Source organism: Myxine glutinosa, chromosome 14 (assembly GCF_964187855.1).
Source record: "Myxine glutinosa chromosome 14, kmMyxGlut1.1, whole genome shotgun sequence".
Lineage (NCBI taxonomy): Eukaryota > Metazoa > Chordata > Myxini > Myxiniformes > Myxinidae > Myxine > Myxine glutinosa.
Genome location: NC_136274.1, coordinates 35,597,469 through 35,614,752, shown reverse-complemented (window position 1 = coordinate 35,614,752; position 17,284 = coordinate 35,597,469). Strand labels below are relative to the sequence as shown.

General features: G+C 53.3%; 1 long non-coding RNA gene across 1 annotated transcript in view; it reads right to left on the bottom strand.

The window, feature by feature from the left end:
• LOC144888874 (uncharacterized) overlaps positions 1 to 16,979 on the bottom strand; it is a 17,775-nt gene extending 796 nt beyond the window's left edge. Inside the window, exons 1-2 of the long non-coding RNA XR_013621439.1 lie at positions 16,849 to 16,979; positions 15,641 to 15,696 (exon numbers count right to left, since the gene is read on the bottom strand). This is a non-coding gene — a long non-coding RNA (uncharacterized LOC144888874). The remainder of the gene's footprint in view (positions 1 to 15,640; positions 15,697 to 16,848) is intronic.
• Positions 16,980 to 17,284: the final 305 nt, after the last annotated feature.

Sequence of the window (17,284 nt, the reverse complement as noted above, 5' to 3'; positions counted from 1 at the left end):
ACACATGCAGGCACACATACACACACACACACACACACATGCACATGGAAGCACACACACACACACGCGCACACACACACACACACACACACGCACATGGAAGCACACACACACACACACACACACACGCGCGCGCACACACACACATACACACACACACACACACACACACACACACACACACACACGTACGCATGCAGGGCATAATCGTCAACCACAACCTTCACCACCCAACAGTGGTGGACTCGTTTCACCTGCACATGACCGCATCAGTTGGAGCAGGACAGATAAGACATCGTCCAGAAAGGGGGGTCATTAATGAGCTCATTAATGGACAAAAAGGGGGTTAATTGTCTCATGAGACTTCTTCTTCTTCTTGGAAGAATCTTCAAAGGGTTCTTACAACCTATCACAAAGTTGACTTGAATCCACATGCCCAGCTAAGGGGGCAGCAACACCCTTGGGGGCTTGACCCTTTTTGCGCTTCTTTCCTTTGGAACAGGGGGAATATGAGGTTTTCGACCGAGTTCATTATTTGTCCATTACCGAGCAATATGTTTTGTAAAAATCGTATGTTGAGGTTGTATGTGGTGATTTGCTGTCAACAACACAAATTTAATTACTCTAGGAGTATCCCCCAATGTAAAGGAAGATTGACACAGGAAGAGACCAATAAGCCGTCATTCCATTGCCAATCCAATATCCACTCACGACAACCCCAACACATTGATCCAATCCACGACACTGCCCTCACCGACACAACAAACTCATTCCAACCTGACATCTCAATGGGAGAACAGACATATTGTTCTTGTTTGAAATGAAAGGACATAATGTACGAGCTCTTCCCATGAGCCAGAGATCATGGTAAAAAAAATTTTACGAGCACCATTGATGTGATGTTGCTCGATTATGATAAAATAGAAACCTCCTTATTAGACAGCCAGACGACAAACACATTAATGCCTAACCCTAACCCTAACGCTAACCCTAACCCTAACCCTAACCCTAACCCTAACCCTAACCCTAACCCTAACCCTAACCACCCTAACAACCCTAATCCTGCCAACCCTAACCCTAATGGCAAGTTTTATTTACAGCTGGGCCAACCTTTGAATCCGGGTGAGACACCTTCAAGGAGAGTACCCAAACCTCTACAAGCTCTCCTGCCAGCTCATGGTCCTCACAGACCAAAATCAAAATGCGTTATTAAAGCGCGGCGTTACGCGCGCTGCTTGTGAGCAAGGAGGAAGCGGACAAGCGGTAACATATAAATGTCTTTATTGTAAGACTACACTGAACTCCTCCGGGCTGGTCGCCCGGTGTATATCATGAGGCCACGCCTACCCCTCGGGCGTGGCCACCGCCCACTTCGTGCGTGGAATGATGTCACCACGCCAGTGGGCTTTTGTGTCCACCACACGCGCCCCCCCAGAATTCCCGCGCACCTGGAGGGCCAGTTTGCGGGGCAGACGAATGACCCGGCCGAAGCGCCCCCTGGCGATCGGCGGCGTCCGGGGTGCAGGGATACCAGGTGGGATGCCCCTGGCTGCCCCTGGGATGGGTGCAGGACCGGGGGGCGCCGTGGCGGCGGGGCTGGGCGGTGCCGGGGGTCCGCCCGCAGGAGGGCGGCCCCGACGTGGGGGTCGGGCCACTGGCGGTGGATGGTCCACATCGAGGTGGGCCGGCTTGAGGCGGTCTACCGAAACGCGGTCAGGAGTACCGCCGATGTCCAGGGTGAAGTGCTTCGCCCCGGTCTCCAGCACGCGGAAAGGCCCGTCGTACGGGGGCCGCAGTGGTGTCCGATGGGCATCGTGGCGGACGAAGACGTACTCCGCCGTGCGAAGCTCCGGGGCGACGTGCGTCGGTGGGTGCCCGTGGCATGCCGTTGGCACCGGGGCGAACCTCTGGGCGGTCTCTTGCAGAGCGGAGCGCTGCTGTGCCACGGACCATGGTGCCGTGGAGTCGGGGAGGAACTCGCCCGGCACCCGCAGCGGTTGCCCGAAGACCAACTCCGCCGCGGATGCGCGCAGGTCCTCCTTGGGCGCCGTCCGGAGGCCCAGCAGGACCCAGGGGAGCCTGTCGACCCAGCCGCCGTCGCGGAGGGTGGCCCGGAGCGCGGCCTTCAATGAGCGGTGAAATCGCTCACACAGGCCGTTAGCCTGGGGGTGGTAGGCCGTGGTTCGGTGCAGCCGGACCCCGAGCCCCTGCGCAACCGCCCCCCAGAGCTCCGAGGTGAACTGGGGGCCGCGGTCGGATGAGATGTCTGAGGGGGCGCCGAACCGGGCGACCCAGGTGGCGATGAAAGCCTGCGCGACATCGGCCGCCGTTGTCGACGCCAAGGGCACGGCCTCCGGCCACCGGGTGGTGCGGTCCACCATGGTGAGGACGTAGGTGAAACCCCGCGAGGGGGGCAGAGGTCCCACCAGGTCCACGTGGACGTGGTCAAACCGGCGTTCCGGCACCGTGAACGGGGCCAACGGGGCCTGGGTGTGCCGGTGCACCTTGGCGCGCTGGCACGCGAGGCACGTCCTGGCCCAGCCGCGGACGGCCTTCCGGAGGCCATGCCAGACGAACTTGTCGGCGATCAGCCTTTGGGAGGCCCTCGCGCCCGGGTGGGACAGGCCGTGGATGGCGTCAAACACCTGGCGCTGCCAGCCCGCGGGCACAATGGGGCGAGGACGCCCGAGGGAGACGTCGCACAAGAGGGCCGCGCCCGCGCCGTCGAACGGCACCTCGGTGACGCGGAGGCCCGTGACGGCGGTCCGCAAGGCCTGGACGTCGGGGTCAGCGGCCTGGTCCGCTGCCATCCGGGCATAGTCGATGCCGAGGTGGACTGCGTGGGCGACGGCCCGGGAAAGGCAATCCGCAACCGGGTTGTCCTTCCCCGCGACGTGCTGGATGTCCGTCGTGTACTCGGACACGGCCGAGAGGTGACGCTGCTGCCGGGCCGACCACGGCTCGGTGACCTTGCCCATCGCGAAGATCAGCGGCTTGTGGTCGACGAAGGCAGTGAACGCCCGGCCCTCGAGCAGATGGCGGAAGTGCCTGACCGCCAAGTGAAGTCCGAGCAACTCGCGGTCGAAGGTACTGTAACGGCGTTCGGGCGGGCGAAGCTGCCGGCTAAAGAACGCCAGCGGTTGCCAAGCTCCACGCACCCATTGCTCGTGCACCGCGCCCACCGCGTAGTCCGAGGCATCGGTGGTGAGGGCGATCGGTGCATCGGGCGCCGGGTGCGCGAGCATGGTGGCGTTAGCCAAAGCGAGCTTCGCGCCCGTGAACGCCGTGTCCATCTGCTCGGTCCAGGTAACGTCGCCTTTGCCCGGCTTACCTCGGAGAGCTTCGTGCAGGGGGCGCAGGAGCTGGGCGATACGGGGCAGGAACCGATGGTAAAAGTTCACCATGCCCAGGAACTCCTGCAGCCCTCTGATCGTGCGGGGGCGCGGAAACCCCTTCACCGCCTCCACCTTGGCCGGCAGGGGGACGGCTCCGTGCCTGGTGACACGGTGCCCCAGAAAATCGATTGTGGCGGCGCCGAACCGGCACTTTGCGGGGTTCACAATCAGGCCATGCTGGCCCAGGCGTTCGAAGAGCGTGCGGAGGTGGCGTAGGTGCTCTTCGCGGGACGCGCTGGCGACGAGGATATCGTCCAGGTAGACGTAGACAAAATCCAAGTCGCGCAGGACGCTGTCCATCAGTCGCTGGAACGCCTGAGCCGCATTCTTCAGACCGAAGGGCATGCGCAGGAACTCGAAGAGTCCGAATGGCGTGATGACCGCCGTCTTCGGGACGTCCTCCGGCCTGACGGGGACCTGATGGTAGCCGCGTATGAGGTCCACCTTCGAGAAGAAGGACCTACCCGCCAAACGGGCGGAAAAGTCCTGAATGTGGGGGACGGGGTAGCGGTCGGGAGTCGTGGCGTCATTGAGACGGCGATAGTCCCCGCACGGTCGCCATCCCCCGCCGGGCTTCGGCACGATGTGCAGCGGCGACGCCCAAGCGCTCTCTGAGCGCCGAACGATGCCGAGTCGCTCCAGGGTAGCGAACTCCGCTTTTGCCACCGCCAGCTTCGTCGGCTCGAGGCGGCGTGCCCGGGCGTAGACCGGTGGCCCGACGGTGGGGATGTGATGGGCCACCCCGTGCTTGACGGCCCCCGCCGAGAAGGTGGGCCGCGTGAGGGCCGGGAAGCCGGCGAGGAGGCGGGTGAATGCGTCCGCTGCCGGAAGCGTACAGACCAACGTGGCCGGAACCGAATCGTTCGGCAAGCCGCTTGGCAAGCCGCTCGTTGAGCTGGACAACGCACATGCGAGCGAGCTGAACGTCTCGGCCTGGACAAGCCGTCTGCGCTTGACGTCGACCAGGAGCCCATTAGCGCACAGGAAGTCCGCGCCAAGCAGTGCCATGGGCACGTCGGCGGTGACGAACGTCCATCGGAAAACCTGCCCTCCAAACCGCAGAGAGAGGCAGCGTTTTCCGTACGTACGGATGGGCGTCCCGTTCGCGGCAAGCAGCGCGGGGCCCCCACCCGCGGCGTGCTTGTCTGACGTGCCGGCGGGAATGACACTCACCTGTGCTCCCGTGTCGCACAGGTAACGGCGCCCGGAGAAGGTGTCCGTTATGAACAGCAGGCTGCTCGAACGGCCGGCGCTCATCGCCACAATTGAGCGCCGGCCCGGGCGTTTCCCGACCCGTTGAAGGAGCACGGCGGATGACACCGCCGAGCTTCGTGGCCGAACTTGGCGTGGAACCAGCACCAGGTGGTGGAGCTGGAGGAGCGCGGCTGGCTCCGCCAGGCCGGTGGAGTCGACGGGTTTCCCCGCGGTGGCGGTTTTCGCCGCGGCGGTGGGCGGGGCGTGGCGGCGTTCACGAGGTGCGTATCAGCATGCTGCTGAACCACAGCGTGCTGTAGAAGATGATGCTGTGGAACATCAGCGTGCTGTAGAAGATGATGCTGTGGAACATCAGCGTGCTGTCGAAGATGATGCTGTGGAACATCAGCGTGCTGTAGAAGATGATGCTGTGGAACATCAGCGTGCTGTAGAAGATGATGCTGTGGAACATCAGCGTCGAAGGCCGTGACGGCCACGCCAACGCTCGCCCGCGTGTCCGAAGCGGCGAAGTACTTGTCCGCCTCGGCCGCCAATGCTCGGGGTTCCGTTAGCCCGGTCCCGGCCAACGCGAGGCGAACCTGCGCTGGAAGTTGGCGACGGAAAAGCGCCCGGAATAGCGAACCGGGGGCTTCGTCGCCCAACAGTGACAGCATATGGTCCATTCGGACCGACGGGCGCGTCTCACCGAGCTCGGGGAGATCCAGGAGGCGATCGGCCCGTGCGTCGTCCGTGAGGCCGAACGTGGCTAGGAGTAGCCGCTTGAGTGCCTCGTACTTGTGACCGTCCGGTGGGTGGCGAAGGACGGACACAACTCGAGCGGCCGTGCCGGGCCCGAGGGAAGCGACGACATGGCAGTAGCGCAGGTCGTCGTTGGTGAGGCACCGAAGCTGAAATTGGGCTTCGGCCTGGACGAACCAGACTTCGGCCTGAGCCTCCCAAAATTCCGGAAGTTTGACGAAGGCGGCCATGGCGATGGCGTCGCGTGTGGAAGGATCGCTCCGGCAGATCCAACGTCGAGGGTCACCAGTAAAGCGCGGCGTTACGCGCGCTGCTTGTGAGCAAGGAGGAAGCGGACAAGCGGTAACATATAAATGTCTTTATTGTAAGACTACACTGAACTCCTCCGGGCTGGTCGCCCGGTGTATATCATGAGGCCACGCCTACCCCTCGGGCGTGGCCACCGCCCACTTCGTGCGTGGAATGATGTCACCACGCCAGTGGGCTTTTGTGTCCACCACATTATAACCTTTTAAAACTGTGTGCCTTTTTATGGGACACACTATGCATGCTGATTTTTTGACATTCCCAGCTCAAAGTCGGACGTGAGGTTTGCCAGAAGTTTCAACTCCTCTGCTGAATGACGAGGAAAGACTGGAGTTTAAGGATGTTGGTGGGCAACTTCGGTTTGATCGGGTGCGTGCAATATTTAACAGACAGCTGATGTTGCCCTTTGATCCAAGCCTCAGCAGAGTGCCTGCTCCGCATTTTGCTTGTTACCCTCGCCTGAGGAGAGGGTATTACATTTGAGTCCGTTTGTTACTTGCCGGAAAGGAAAGGATTGAGATGTTAGTACCATACACAAGTATGTTGGTTGGTTGGTTTGTCTCTCTGTCTGTCTGTTTGTCTGTCTGTCTGTTTTGTGCGCATTGTGCGTGTGAGTACTACGTCGACACCGTTGCACATAGAATCGCCAAACTTTACACACATATTTGTCTTTCCCTGGAATAGACTGTGCCCAATTTTTAACTCTCTCGGCCCAAGGCCTCGTCATAATTCGATAATTCAACAAGTACAAAACTTCATCTGATCAAGATCAAATTTCTTGAGCATAATCTAGGAATAAATTAGTTTCGAAAACAAATAATGATGACGTTATCGGTCACATGGTTCGGCCGCCATATTTGTCCAAAATGGCCGATAAAAAAAGTACATTCCAGCAAGTCCTCGGTCTGACCGAATTTTCATCTCTTTGTCTGTCTGTGCGCAGTACTACATCTACACCCTTGCACATAGAATCACCATACATTACACATGTATTTTTCTTGCCCTGGAATAGACTGTGCCCAATTTTTAACTCTCTTGGCCCAAGACCTCCATTATGACATCATAATTCGATAATTAGACAAGTACAAAACTTCATCCAATCAAGATGAAATTTCTTGAGCGTCATGTCGCATAAACTGGTGGAGAAAAAAATGATGATGACGTCATCGGTCAGATGGTTCGGCCGCCATCTTGGAAAAAAACGAAAAACGTTGCACCTCTATATCTCCGAAACCGCTATATGGGAAAAATTGAAACGTGGCTCATTGTAAAGAACTTGGTATGTGGAATAGGTGTTGTCAATGATGACGTCATTGGTACCATAATTATGACGTCATAATTCGACAGGGACAACGCTTGTCTGATCAGTTTGAAATTTATTGAGCGTGATCTCTGCAACAATTATATTAAAGATTATAAATTTATGATGTCATCGCTCACGTGGTCTGGCAGACATATTGGATCAAAGAAAAAAAAACGTTCAAAAACAGATGAGTTGGCTCGCACCAAGTTGACTGCACATGGTAAGTATTCTATGAATACCATCTAGTTAGCTGCTGTGTTTGTTTGGTTTATTGACGACATAGATTTATGTTCAATCCAATATGGCTGCCAAATCATGTAACCAAAGACGTCATCGATTTAAGTCTTCCATACAATTTTTGTGTCGATCATGCTCAATAAATTTCAAACTGATCAGATAAAGCGTTCTACTCATCTAGTTATGATGCCATAATGAAGGCACAGATGCCATCATCATGAACATTGGCCTCCATCCATATCCGCTTGTAAATATTCCCCTATTTCCCCAATACTCCCCAACTATCCCCAATCCCCCATTCCCCTAGTCCCATTGTCTGTAAACAACACTCTGTAGAACCGACCTTCCCCTTTTTCCCCCATTAAATGTCGTGCCCAGGTTCACCGCATCTCACGTAGACAACTATAGGACATCTTGCTAGTTATTCTTAGGCTATGTCAGTTAAGGACTCGTTTCCATTAATTCTGACTCTTCGTTGCACCAGAATGTGATTGTATGGCACCAGTAGTGAGTTTAGGACCTCCCAATACCTCCCCACAACCTCATCTCCGCATCCTCCCATCATCTCATGGAACTACAACAACAACAACAACTACAACCACAGCGGGGGCGGCGCGGCGGCGGTGCGGGGAGTGGGCGTTCTCACTCCGGCTTGGTTAGCCGCCATTGCCCATGAGCTCCGATGGGGTTACCACGTAGGGGCTGACTGTCAGCTCCTCGTCAAGGGCGGAGCCCGGTAACCCCCCGCACCCAATAAGAAGCGGCGGACCGATTCCATCTGGGGCGGAGCTAACGAGCCGAGGGCGTGTCACTCCCCGCTGGATATACGCAGCCACTTACCGGAGGTGACGGGAGATGCGCCCCCAGCTTGGAGAAAGAACGTCACCTCCAAGCGCTGGATACCTCCCGCCTCTTTGGACCGGACCGGGTCGATTCTGCCCCTGAGCCAAGGTGCACCTTGAGCCATCGACTACCTGCCCTCCCCTGCCATCAATCCCTGTGTGAGTCAGTCTTGTCCCGTTTATCTGTGGTCTGTCGGGGCTAAGATAAGACCGTATTTAAGTGCCCACCTTTCTATGCTGTACCTCTTGTCGGTGTAATCTAAAACGTTCTGCATACAAATATTATATCCTCCTCCGGAGGTCTTGAGAACTGTACCCCTGGTGTCGTGTCATTAATCCCAGCCGTTGTGTCCTTTTCCTTAATTGATTTAGCATAGCGCGATTTGGCCAACGTTCGAGTGTAATCGGGTAAACTGTGCAGACGCGGTCATACCAAACCGCTCGGTAAACTAACATCCAAAACCGCGTCTGTAACATTTGGTGTCGGGAAGTGGGATTCGATCCGGAGCGCGTTTCACGCGCTCGAAATTATAACGGCGAAATTTGATTGTGTTTTACAAAAAAAAATAAAAACCCGAATTTTGAAAGTCGCGCTATGGCAGACCAAGACGGCTGGGTTCCGGTAGAGGAGAGTGAGGCAGGGTCGATCCAGGACCAAAATGAGGGACATGAGGAGAGCGAAGCAGTGAGGGTAGCAGGGTCGCAAAATAGCGTCGTCGCGCACGAGGTTACGGGCGCGCAAAATGGCGCCTCGCACATGGCCACGGCGTCCACGCCCGCGACCGTAGTAGCGCCGCTGGTAGATTTGGACCTTTTTTTCATACAAATGAAGGCCCTTATGGCCCAGAATAGCGAGAAAATGAGGGAGGAAATGAGGGCTCAGAGTGAGCAATTGGGGGTAATGGGAAACCAATTAGGGGTAATGGGGAACCGGATGGAGGCTCAGAGTGAGCAAATGGGGGTAATGAGGGACGAAGCGAGGGGTACCGGTGAGGGATTAGACAGTAGATTAGGGGAAATACAGGAGGGGTTAATGGGGGTAGAAAACAGAATGGCCGTTCAGGAGAATCAAATGGAAGGGATGAAAAAGGGGTTAGAGGGGTTAGAAAACAGGATGGAAGGCAAATTGAGGGACATGAGGGACCAAGCGGAAAGGGAAGTTAAACAAATGGGGCAGCAGATAGAGGGGGTTAGAATGGGGGTAGAAACCAAACTGGATGCTCACAGGGAGGAAATGGAGCAGATGAGGGTGGCATCTGGGCAGGAGATGCAAGTGATGGGAGAAGAGATCAGAAGAGGGGTGAGTGAGGAGGTCGGAGGAGTGCGCGAGGAGGTGAGGCACTGTAAGGAGCACATGGAGAAGGAGGTGAGAAAGGGGACTGTAAAGTTACAAGGGGGCATAGAGGACCTGACGCAGGAAGTAGAACAACTGACAGAGGGACAAAAAGAACTAACGGACCAGGTAAAAAAGAACACAGCGGTAATAGGAGGGTTAAAAGCGACACAAAATGACCTAAAAAATGACTTGGTAGCGACGAAGAGGGAATGTCAGATGGTACGTGAGGGACTGACAACGAGGTTGGACGAGGTGATAGAGGTAATGGAGACGAAGGACCGGCAGGTGAGGACGCACATGGAAACGGTCAAGGTAGCCTTAGAGGACGAACTTGAGGAGACGTACCGGGGAATAAAAGAGGTGAAGCAGAAATTAGAAGAAGTGGAAGAAGGGGTGAGCGAAATTAAGAAGCGACGGAGAGGGGATAAGAAAGAGATAAAAGAGGAGATAAAAGATTTGGACCAAAGTCTGTGTTTGGATCGTGATGATGTGCTCATTAACCGGATGAGGGATTCGCAGGTGATGGAGGAGAAGCGAAGAGAAAGAGGACCCGGTGTAAGTGGTGACCAATATGGTCGTGCGTATGATGCGCCAGGGGATTTAAGAAGCTTGGGGGTCGAGATGGACCCGGGTGTTCGTGAGAGGCCGTTGGTGAAGTGTGCGACAGGTCTGGTGTGCGAAAAAGGAGGTGTGCGAGAAAGTCCGACTCTGGGGTGTGTGAGGAAAAAGTGCGTGCCAAGGAGTGAGGGTGCTGGCGAGAGTGAGTCGGTCGTAGCGCGTGTGCGAGGGAGCACATGGAAGCGCGGTGTGGTAAGTGTTACAGAGGGTGTGACGGGAGAGTGTGCGCAAGTGTGCGTGAGAAAGGTGTGTGACGGACAGGTGCATGGGGAAAGAGTGCGCTGTCAAAGGCAAGGAAGAATGCACGCCTGTGGTGAGTGTTACAGAGGGTGTGACGGGAGAGTGTGTGCGAGAGAGGTGTGTAACGGACGGGTGCATGAGGAAAGAGTGCGCTGTCAAGAGTAAGGGTGAGTGCGCTGTCAAGAATGGAGGTGAGAGTAGTGAGAGTGACAAGGAGCGTGAGTTGGTTGTGACAGGTGAGCGAGGATGTACACCTGGAATGGAAGGATGCACACCTGGAATGGAAGGATGCACACCTGGAATGGTAGAGCGTGAGTGGGAATGCACGCTGGAATTGGTAGTGAGGCACGTGGTTGGGTGTGCGAGTGAGGCACACCTGTGATTGTCACAGAGGAGGTGACTGAGGAGGGGGCGTGAAGAGGTGTGTTGGTGAGGTGTGCGAGCGACGAATGTGTGCCGAGGTGTTCGGTGGTTAGGTGTGTGACCAAGGCTGTGAGCGGAATGAGTGTACCGAGGTGTGTAAGGAAAGGTACGAGGAGAATGGGAACAGCTGCATGTATGAGCAAGAAAGGGGTAGCGTATGCATGTAAGCGTCCAGGTGAAGCATCGACGGTGACCGGGTTAAAGGTTAGAACGACTTATAGCCGAATCGGGCCCTCGGTGCGCGTCGGGCTTTGCGTGCCGCGAGAACCAGCCGGGATCCGAGCCACGGCGGGTTCGAAAGGACCGCCGTGCACGATCCACGCTGGGCCTCGCGTGGGACGGCCGCGTCCGGGCTCCACTAGGCGGAGCGGGCGGCCCGATAGGAAGGGTCGTCATGGCGACCACTTTCTATTGAGACGTGCCGGCAGGTCGAGATCGGGACATTGGATGGCTCCACGCCGAGGTGGTGCGTGGGATCTCGGCCCGGGTAAGCCCCCGTCCCTGCACCGAGTGCCGGACGCATCCAGCCGCTGGCACCAAACAACCCGCATTCATTGCTCGGCTTTACGAAGCCGGGCTTTGGACAGGAATTGGCGCACCGAGAGGCATTAGTGAGTAGACTGTGTGATGAGGATAGTGTTTTGGCCCCAAAATTAGAGAAAAACAAAATTTGATGATTGGCAAAGGAGTGGCAGTAATGATTGGCAGATGATGGGTAGTGATTGGCAAATTTTTGATTTGTTGAAATTTGATGTGCAAAATTGGTAGTGGGAGATGCCCGATGTGGTGGGATGGCAACTCTGTCATCCCTCACAAAAGTGGGGCAAATGCGCTATAGTTTATGGGGTGTGTGGCAGTGAAAACTAGCCCGGGTGGGTTAGGATATTGATAGGGCCCTAGAAGATGACATTAGGTGACGTTAAGGTTAGATAGTGACTGATACCTGTAGTGGGGACGCAGGTAGATTAGTGTGGATTATAATGACGAGGGAGCGCAATAGTTAAAAGGGACGACTGGGAAGCGCAAGTTTCAGAAGGGAGTAGTTAGCTGAGATTATGCCGTGTGTGTGAGAATTGAACAGGTGTGATTGCACAGGTGTGCAACTGGACAGGTGTGTGGAGCAGTGTATGAGTAGTGAGTGTGTGGATCAGCGCGAATGCGCTTGGGGAGAGAAGGGTGCAGGCGGCACCAAGAGTGAGAGCACAGGTGTGCAAGTACAGGTGTGTGGAATACATGGAGTATTGGAATGAGTGGTGTGGAGAGAGTTGGAGTAAGTGGTACGGAGTGGTGTGCATGGTGCGAAGGTGTGGATGGGGGAAGAGTGGACCCCTTTCACGAGTACCCGGGGCGGGTAGTGTAAGTGTTAGGTAGAGGGTATAGGTAAATTGTGGTTGGATATTGGCATTTGTGGTGCGGTTGCAGAATGGTATTGCGGATGGGTGCATTAGTGTTGTGGAAATGGCTGGGCGTGTAGCCTGTTAGTGTGTGTAGTTGGTTGGGCACTCCACCACTGTGAGGATGTCGGCCAGGTGAGGCCGCAGGTGGGCTCTGGGAGCCGTTAGTGTCAGTGGGGCCCGAGGATCCGGAGGACGGACCCGGGTAGCCCAGTGCCAGAGAGGGCACCGAGTGGGGAGAGCGCCAGAGGGCCTTCCCCAGGTAGTTAGGTTAGGGTAAGGAGCAGGTAAGCTCGGAGGCAACTGCAGTGGTGGAGGTGTGCAGGTGGGTAGACCTGCGGGGAGAGCTACACGTCGCGGCCCAGAAATTGTGCGAGGGCACCGGGAGATGAATCGGGGGAGTGAGACCCCAAATTGAAAAGCACCACAGTTTGGTCAATGGGAATTGGTTTTTAGAACCCATAGTGTAAGAGGGCCAATGGTTTGGCAGGAGAAAGACCCCGGGTAATGTAAAGTTGTTAAAGTCATTTAGGAAATAGTTAGGATTGATGAACCTGTCGCACCATACGCAGCCACTTACCTGTGGTGATGATGACTCCACACCTGTGTTTTCTTTGTTCTGTGTGCAGGAAAGGAGAATTGCTGTTGGATTTGTGAGACGCATCACGACGTGGATGAGACATTGGGGTGATTCCATCTCTCCCTCCTTAGGAGGGACTGATGATGAATTGGTGATGGCAAATTTTGATGTTGAATTGGAGATGGCAAATTTTGATGAGAGTTGGAAATGGCAAATTTGATTGGTTAGGAGGGAGAGAAGACGAATTTGGTTTATGGGAGGAACGGGGAAGACAGTAGGGACGTTTGTTGATTTGTAAAGTAGATGTTTATGGGTAGTGTTGTGTTTTGTGGATACAGTAAGGGGTAAGGGAGGGGCAATGTAGGTTACCTGGTGGGGGGGGGGGGGGGCGTACGGTAGGAACGTACCTGTCTCACCTGGTTCCCATGTGCCCCTAGTGTGCATTACCTAATGTTGCGTGCACTTTTGCGCCCTTACCACCTTACTCACTTGTCTTCTTCTTTTGTCTGCCACCTCCGAGGATCTGGCTTTGGGGCAGAGAGAGAGGAGAGAGAGGTGCTGGCTCCGCAGTTGTGGGCCTGCACTTTCGCTGCTTGCTGCCGGGATCGATACACCATATGGACCGCAATTTTTGTGGCCGCCCACCATGGACCGCAGTTCTCTTGCGGGCAAGCACCACCCGTGGATGGACCTATGGGTCAACGTGGCACCTATGCCATACAGGTGAACCACTTTTAGTTGGCCCCCTGACGGCCACAATAAAGAAATGGACGCGGTTGGCGCCTTTCTTTATTTTTGAAGGAACCCAGAACACCAAGTGCTTCAAGAAGGCAAGACCAGCGGCAGAACATCGGCCGGCTGCGACACCACCGGTGACTATAAACACTTTATTGGTGCACCGGATGGTGCTGACTGTGTGATGGGGTGGTGCTTTTGGTGCTTGGATGGGGTGCTCTGCACATTATTAAAGGCCGTAAGGCCACAGAGCACTCGTGGGTTGGTGTATCGATGCTGGCATGCGTGCTCTCTCTATGCATAACATCTGCATGTGTTCCTCCAAAAACAGGTCCTGGATCGTAGTGTAAATATCAGTGTAGTCTTGTATAAATAATGCTCCCTACCGGCTGTATGTTTAGTTTGAGAATTCTTTCCGCGATTCGGTTATCCTGTGGGTGTGTTTCTGTGAGGAGAAGGGTGCAACGTCGCAGGGGGACATATTTACTCAATTGTGAACATCTGTAAAACTGTCGCACTCAGGGTAGAGTTAATAGTAGAGGGAACTACATCTGAGTGCCACACTAAAGTAGGTAAAGATTTATCGGGTCGGGACGCCCTGAGGTAGAGAAGGGTGCAATGTTGCGGATATGGGATTTGGCCTCCATCCATATCCGCTTGTAAATATTCCCCTATTTCCCCAATACTCCCCAACTATCCCCAATCCCCCATTCCCTAGTCCCATTGTCTGTAAACAACACTCTGTAGAACCGACCTTCCCCTTTTTCCCCCATTAAATGTCGTGCCCAGGTTCACCGCATCTCACGTAGACAACTATAGGACATCTTGCTAGTTATTCTTAGGCTATGTCAGTTAAGGACTCGTTTCCATTAATTCTGACTCTTCGTTGCACCAGAATGTGATTGTATGGCACCAGTAGTGAGTTTAGGACCTCCCAATACCTCCCCACAACCTCATCTCCGCATCCTCCCATCATCTCATGGAACTACAACAACAACAACAACTACAACCACAGCGGGGGCGGCGCGGCGGCGGTGCGGGGAGTGGGCGTCCTCACTCCGGCTTGGTTAGCCGCCATTGCCCATGAGCTCCGACGGGGTTACCACGCAGGGGCTGACTGTCAGCTCCTCGTCAAGGGCGGAGCCCGGTAACCCCCCGCACCCAATAAGAAGCGGCGGACCGATTCCATCTGGGGCGGAGCTAACGAGCCGAGGGCGTGTCACTCCCCGCTGGATATACGCAGCCACTTACCGGAGGTGACGGGAGATGCGCCCCCAGCTTGGAGAAAGAACGTCACCTCCAAGCGCTGGATACCTCCCGCCTCTTTGGACCGGACCGGGTCGATTCTGCCCCTGAGCCAAGGTGCACCTTGAGCCATCGACTACCTGCCCTCCCCTGCCATCAATCCCTGTGTGAGTCAGTCTTGTCCCGTTTATCTGTGGTCTGTCGGGGCTAAGATAAGACCGTATTTAAGTGCCCACCTTTCTATGCTGTACCTCTTGTCGGTGTAATCTAAAACGTTCTGCATACAAATATTATATCCTCCTCCGGAGGTCTTGAGAACTGTACCCCTGGTGTCGTGTCATTAATCCCAGCCGTTGTGTCCTTTTCCTTAATTGATTTAGCATAGCGCGATTTGGCCAACGTTCGAGTGTAATCGGGTAAACTGTGCAGACGCGGTCATACCAAACCGCTCGGTTAACTAACATCCAAAACCGCGTCTGTAACAATATGTTGGTCCTCACGGGGAGTACTTGACAATGAGCCATGTTTCGATTTTTTTCCATGGAGTGGTTTCGAAGATATAGAGGTGCAAAGTTTTTCGGTTTTCCCAAGATAGCGCCCATACCACGTGACGTATGACGTCATAATTATCATTTAAAAATTATACAGGAGGAGGCACTCCTATGGTGAAAATGTATTGGCAATCAGACCAACAGTTGCAGAGAAAAGCATCCTCACGCTCTGTGCGGACAAACAAACAGACAGACAGGTCTAAAGGGTCTAGGGGTATGAGTAGTTTAACGGGTCTAAAATGTCTAAAGGGGTTTTAATGGTTTTAAAGGGGTTAAATTTTGATCAAGAGGTTAAATGAAATTATGATTAAGATCACATTAAATTAAGAGGTTAAATTAAGAGTTTTAAACTAAACAACGAGACAAAAGATCTCGTGAGATGATGGAATCTCACGATATGTGATGGACATACAAACATAGATTACATTTTGAGTTAATTAGATAACTATCTCACCACCTGGATAGAAAAATGGCTCCATTACCTTTTGCACATTGATGTCATGAATCTTCATGCCAAGTTCCAAAACGATCCGTTGACCTGCCTCGGAGGAGTAGGGAAAAAAGTAAAAGTGTTAATCTGTCTGTCTGACTGACTGAACGACATCGTTATGGCTTGAACTGCTTTCGTCAACTTTGTCGTAGACGAGCCAGAAACAACTTATTGGCCCTATTTGATCGGTTTGAACATTCAAAGACTGCACACCTGTTAATAACCATTGTGCTGATCACAGTCAGATCAACATCTATTGTAGGCTTGGTGAACTAAAAGCATTGAAAATCACTCGGGTGTTACAATCCATGCTATCGCTCTATTGTTTACACTGGTTGTTACCTCTAAGATGGCGGCGTCTGCAGACGCTACGGAATATGTGACGTCATTGTAAATCTACCTATTGTGAAGAATCACTTAAAAATTTCTAATATCTGCATCCGGGACTTCTCCAAAATCTAATCAATCGTCCTTGTCACACACCCAACCTGTCCGTCAAATTTCTTTCGAATCCATCTATAACTTTTTGAGATATCCTGCTCACAGACAAACAGACAAACAGGGTCGGCGAATAATAACCTCTGTCCACCTTCGATGACAGAGGCCAAGAAAGGTCAAAATGGGGTGGCATGGATGTCGCCTATCTCAAGATAACAGTGATGCATATCTAATATGACATTTAATTCCATTTTAGCTTATTACAAACACTCAATAAGGAAATAACTACACTCCTACACTATATTAAGCATGTATTAACCCCTAAGTCATTTCCACGACAATACGTTGCTGTATCTCTTGTGGGAATGAATCTAATGAGGCTGCCAGTGTGGGTACTATAGTCCAGACAGTGTTCTGAGATGGATGCACAGAATGCATACCCAGAGTAACCAGAATGTATTATTTGATGCTTCGGCACCACAATATGTATCGGGATTTTCAAAATTGAATTTCTGTGTTGTTCAAATTTTTTTTTACCAAGTTGGTAAAAAAAAAGGAGATTTGAAAGATGATAACATCAGAGAAATGGTCAAGATGAAGCTGGTTGCAATGTTACAAACAACAGAGAAAAGCAATCTGTTTGGAATCATTAGGATGTGCATATACAACAATGCAATTGTGCCAAAAATGACCTGGGCTTTCACCATCAACAACTTCCCAATATCTAACATTGAGAGACAAGAGGCAACCTGCACCAAGTACCTGAAAAGGTAGGCAGGAGTAAGCAGATGTACTTCCAACAGTGCCCTGTACAGAACCAGAAAAAAGGTACGGTGGTCTTCAACTGAAAAGGCTTATCACCTCCGTGAAATGTATGCAGGTCACCAAGTACCACCTTAACCCTTAACAAACACCCCAGGAATGGAAAGACCCAAGCACTGTACAGAGAGCGCAAGTGCAGATACATTCAAAGTACACCGCTCCCATGCCAAATAATTAAATATCCTACAGCGCGGCATTGCCGGGGCACCTCCAGCGCCCGGCAATACCGCAGTGCAGCTCATAGAGGCTGCATTTGGAGGGAGAGGTGTACAATAATTGATTGATTAATTGTATAATTAAAATCAATAAAAGATTATCACAAAATATTTTCTTAATCAATTGGCTAATAGCATAACTAAACCACCAGTGCTTCATC